The sequence below is a fragment of the Physeter macrocephalus genome, chromosome 21 (assembly GCF_002837175.3).
Source record: "Physeter macrocephalus isolate SW-GA chromosome 21, ASM283717v5, whole genome shotgun sequence".
In the NCBI taxonomy this organism is placed as follows: Eukaryota; Metazoa; Chordata; class Mammalia; order Artiodactyla; family Physeteridae; genus Physeter; species Physeter macrocephalus.
The window spans coordinates 86,269,061-86,274,948 of record NC_041234.1 but is presented as its reverse complement, the minus strand read 5'-3'; the positions used below and the strand labels follow the sequence as shown (position 1 = coordinate 86,274,948).

General features: G+C 35.6%; 1 pseudogene; it reads left to right on the top strand.

Moving 5' to 3' along the window:
* The first annotated feature begins 268 nt into the window (after positions 1 to 268).
* Positions 269 to 608, top strand: LOC102985692 (cAMP-regulated phosphoprotein 19-like; annotated as a pseudogene).
* Positions 609 to 5,888: the final 5,280 nt, after the last annotated feature.

Here is a 5,888-nt window from a genome sequence, read left to right as displayed (position 1 = left end):
ATGCTACCTTTCATGTGTAAAGAAACATGAAAAGGTGTATACATGCTTTTTTTAAAATATTCTTTAAAAACAATGTATATATACATATAACTGAATCACTTTGCTGTACAGCAGTGATTAACACAACATTGTAAATCAACTATACTTCAATTAAAAAATGACTATCATTTTTTGATGCGTTCAAGCAAAGGAAGGTATTTGGGTCAAAAATATTAGATTCTCAGGATGTCGCAGAGCTGGAGAAGCAGAGTAAGAGGGAGCAAGAAGTATGTCCCCGGAAGTCCCCGAGGCAGCCTCCACGGAGAAGCAGAAGGAAATGGAAGATAAAAGTAACTAGTCCAGAGAAAGCTGAAGAAGCAAGATTAAAAGCAAGGTATCCTCATCTGGGACAAAAGCCCAGAGGTTCAGATATTTTAAGGAAATGATTGCAGAAAGGGCAAAAAGATTTTGATTCTGGGGATTACAGCATGGCTAAAGCAAAAATGAAGAACAAGCAACTTCCTACTGCAGCCCCAAATAAGACAGAGGTCACTGGTGACCACATTCCCACTCCACAGGACCTTCCTCAATGGAAACCATCTCTTATTGCTAGCAAGCCGGCTGACTGATTAAAAGAGCTGAACTGCATGAATCTTCTAATTCCCATTATTTCTTCTTAATATGTTACTTCTCCACTTTTTACTTCCTTTCACTCAGTCATTTGAGAGTGATGGCTTTGCAGGTAGCTGTAGTGTGTGCTGCTGTTGTAAGGTAATATACATGTGTAGAGTTTTTGATTAGCTTAGCAGTACACTAATGAAAAGAACATGTTAGAGCAATGTAAAGTAATCTACTTGAAAAGAATTGTATGTATTACCCAACTCCTAGTGTAGGGCTGGTTCCAACAAGTAATAAGCAAGTTTTACAATTTTAATATTTTGGCTTTCTTTAATTCATCTTAATTATAGCTTTGTATGTTACACTTATTTAAAATAAACTCTATTGTATTGAGTTCTTCTGTATTTTCCTTTTGGATTTTGTGAAACAGAAGTTTAAGACCACAAGTTAGAAGAAAGGTGACGTATTTCAAACACAAAGAGATGGGGCTCCAAAAGATTTGCATCCTGTGCTTGAACTTGATTGGCCTTAAATATGTTTCAGCTTTAACAATAGAATTTTGCTTGGGCAATATTTGCCCATTCTGGTACAACTTATGTGATTCTAGTGCTTAACAGCTGCTATTGAAGCTAGTATTCTTATTCAGGTCTATAGTGTTAGAATATCTTTTGATGTTGAAGATGTGAATGAAGTGTGCATGTGCATTGACTGATGAATTCACTTTTGTGCCATTTTTGGAAATACAATAGTTGTGCACAACCTCTCAAAAAATATTAGATTCTCCAGATTCTCTTAATCCATTTGCAAAGAATTTTTATCTATGAATCAGGAGTCTTAAGAAACTTGGATCCTGAGTCCTGTGGACCTTCTTCATTTTTGATGAATTTGTTTTTGTGGATGATGCTGATTTCATACACAAACTTGCTTGCACCTAGAGCTGTGGTAATGTCACTGGACTTGATTATAAATGAATTTTAAAAGTTTGGATATTTCATTTCATTTTGGGATACATATCTCCGTGGAGAAGTGGTTTTGATGATAAAACTTATGTTGAGTGAAAAGGCTTTTTGGCCAAGTTCCTAGACTGACACCATATTTTTTTTTTTGTTTGTGGTCTAGGTCAGTCCTGAAACCAAAATCATCAGTATGTAACAACTGTGTATGTATATGGACATGTATACATATACATAGGTGTGTGTATGTGCTCATTATACATATATGGATATACATGCATATATATGGAAAAAAAGAAACATGAAAAATAAGCTAGAAACTAATGAGATTGGTTACGTACAAGAGTAGCTGGGAACAAAGTGGAAAGGAGGAGATATGGAAAAAGAGTAGAAGAAATATAGAAGAGTGATCATACTTTTCTAAATATACATTTTTTGCGTAGTTCTGACTTTTATAACCATGTTAATATTCACATGCTGAAAAATAAATAAAATCAACAAAGATGGGGCACAGCAAGAAAAATGTAATACAAACAGAAACAAATGAACCTAATTTTATTTCAAATGAATAACATAACATAGTGAATAACAAAGTGTGTGTGTGTATGTAGAGAGGAAGTCCAAGACTTAAGTAACTGAAATACAGTATTTTGACTATATACCTTATGAAGACCCCAGGAAAGAAACTTGGACTCCCGATGATGTATGATTTAGAGCCAGCAACTTCTGAGCTTTATATCCTGCCTTTGTAACCTCCTGCGGCCTTCTGGTAAAGCTTGCCCCCCACCCCCACCCCCGCCATTTCACAAGATCATGCAACCTCTTGCTGCCTCTTTAAAATCTTGCATTGGACAAGAGCCTCTTTTAACTCCTGTGCCAGTGGGACTTCTCTCTTTATAAAAAGCCTGCACACTGCTATTCATTCTCTCTCAGTTCTGGACTTTCTCCCAGAGAGCCATGCACCCTGCCCCTTGCCTTGAGATTTCCTCACCTGTTTGAATAATGCAGTTGTGTTTTTTTCATAGAAAAAGATGACTGTCATGAGTTTCAACATTTGAACCAACATCTGAGCTCCCCCATGACACACTGAAGTTGCTATAACATAAATTAAGAATAAATATGGAATTGGAAACCAATATTGTACTTTTGTTGATAGGTTTGATTTTCATAGTTGTATGGGTTAGCAATTCTGCAGCTAATATATGTATTCTGAGATTGAGCAAATAAGTGAATATATTGTCCATAATGTTGGAGAGGGAACAAGAGGGAAGCCTAAGACAAACCCTATGGAGTTAGATTTGAATGAGAGTTATCAGTGTTAATGCATGGTTTTTGAAAGATAGATGGATAGATACAGAAATATGGATGTGTGTATGTGTGTATGTATACATGCATGTATATCCTAGTTTTGTCCACTGAGAGGTAATAGAAGCAAACGATATTCTAGTACCAATGAGCACACCCAGTGCCCAGATCTTGACTTCTAAATATGATTCTACAACAAAGGAATAAGGCTTCCTTAAAGAAATTACTGATTCCAGTTCTAGAGAAGGTAGAATATAAGATGATTCTGTAATATCTTGTGGTATTTGAAAGTAAAGAAGTTCTCAGAGAAATCATGGGGAAGAGATCAATAAGTTACAGACAGGATGCTTTTACATAACCACAGTACAATTATCAGTCAATGATATTTTTTAAATTTTATTTATTTTTTTTATACAGCAGGTTCTTATTAGTTATCTATTTTATACATATCAGCGTATATATGTCAATCCCAATCTCCCAATTCATCCTACCACAGCCCCTGACTTTCCCCCCTTTGTGTCCATACGTTTGTTCTCTACATCTGTGTCTCTATTTCTTCCTTGCAAACCGGTTCATCTGTACCATTTTTCTAGATTCCACATGTATGCGTTAATATACGATATTTGTTTTTCTCCTTCTGACTTACTTCACCCTGTATGACAGTCTCTAGGTCCATCCACGTCTCTACAAATGACCCAATTTCGTTCCTTTTTATGGCTGAGTAATATTCCACAATCAGTGATATATTATTATCTCAATGCAGACCTTATTTATTTATTTTAAATTTAAAAATTTTATTTATTTATTTTTGGCTGCGTTGGGTCTTCATTGCCACACGCGGGCTTCCTCTAGTCACGGTGAGTGGTGGCCACTCTTTGTTGAGGTGCACAGGCCTCTCACTGCGGTGGTCCATCTTGTTGTGGAGCACAGGCTCTAGGTGTGCGGGCTCAGTAGTTGCAGCATGCAGGCTCAGTAGTTGTGGCTTGTGGGCTCTAGAGCGCAGGCTCAGCAGTTGTGGTGCATGGGCTCAGTTGCTCTGCAGCATGTGGGATCTTCCCAGACCAGCATGTGGGATCTTCCCAAACCTGTGTCCCCTGCATTGGCAGGCAGACTCCCAACCACTGTGCCACCAGGGAAGCCCCTACAGACCTTATTTAAATTTCACTATTTGTCCAAATAACATGGTACTCTGTAAAACTGTGTAAGAGCATACTGTCTGCAACTTACTATTCCCGTCTTGCCCCTAGGTTCTTCATGACCATTTTTTTTTTAGATTCCACATATACTGGCACATACATACGATGGAATATTGCTCAGCCATAAAAAGGAACGAAACTGGGTTATTTGTAATCAGGTGGATGGACCTAGAGACTGTCATACAGAGTGAAGTAAGTCAGAAAGAGAAAAACAAATACTGTATGCAACCTACTCTTAAACATTTCAGGGAAAAGTTAGAGACAGAAAATAAAAGTGGTTTAAACGTTAACATTTGGGAAATCTGGGTGAATGCTATACCAGAATTATTTAACTAGTTATGGAACTTTTTGTAATATTCAAATTATTTCATAATTAAAAGTTTTTTAAAAAATTTCATTCATAGGGTCTTCTCCTAATAGAGTAATTTATTAATATTTGTTATTATCTATTAATATTTATTGTAATTACTGGTACTTTTTTCCTTAGTACTGCTATCATTTTTTATGTTTTTTATTTGTCATTTTTCTTCTTTCATTTATCTTTTCTTCCTTTTAGCTGGGTTGATGATTTGATTTGTTCTTTTATTTTTCTTCTTGTACTTTCAAAGGTGAATATGCTCTTTCTATGGATCTGGTTGGTTCTCAACATACACATTTATATCCTTTTTTATAAATCAAAGTCTAAATTTCATTAGAATCTATATATTCCCTTGTTTTGGACAATAACCTTTGCAACTTTACAAGTTCTTTCCCATTGTATCTCAAGTTGATATCTCCCAAGATTTTAGTTCTAAGTAATTATAAAAAAATATTTTGACCTTATGTATCTACAGTTATTTAGCCTTAACTACAAACTTTACTGGTTTTGTTGCTTTTTTCTTCTTTATGGAAGCTTTTGGGATTTTTTAAAATCCTTTTTTTAATTCATTGTGGTAAAATGTCACCACAATGCATTTTATATGTCTTCTTTGTTTACCTTGTTTAGCACTTCTCTTTCCATCTGAAGACTAATACTTTTATCATTTGGGGTTTTATCTTCTGTTATTGATTTCTTAACTTCCTCTTTTCTATACTTTCTGGTCTTTTGGAATTCCTGTTACATGGATGTTGAACTTCTGGACCTAATCCCCATATCTATTATTGCTTTATCAAAATTTCTATTTCTTTTTCATTTTGCACTGTTTTGTGAGAATCTTTTAGTTTGATGATATAACCCACATTTTTTTCTCTTCTGCTGTTCCATAATGCTATTACAGAGATCCATTGCATTCTTTGTTTTGATTCCCTTTCACTTACGTAGTTTCCAGGGCTTATCATTTTTTTAACATCTTTATTGGAGTATAATTGCTTTACAGTGGTGTGTTAGTTTCTGCTTTATAACAAAGTGAATCAGCTATACATATACATATATCCCCATATCCCCTTCCTCTTGCATCTCCCTCCCACCCTCCCTATCCCAACCCTCTAGGTGGTCACAAAGCATCAAGCTGATCTCCCTCTGTTCCATCTATGCCTACTTTCTGGAGGGTTTTTATCATAAATGGGTGTTGAATTTGTCAAAAGATTTTTCTGCATCTATTGAGATGATCATATGGTTTTTCTCCTTCAGTATGTTAATATGTTGTATCACATTGATTGATTTGCATGTATTGAAGAATCCTTGCATTCCTGGGATAAACCCCACTTGATCATGATGTATGATCCTTTTATTTATTTTTTTAAATTTTATTTTACTTATTTATTTATACAGCAGGTTCTTATTAGACATCAGTGTTTTGTTTCTTTTTGTGGTACGCGGGCCTCACACTGTTGTGGCCTCTCCCGTTGCGGAGCACAG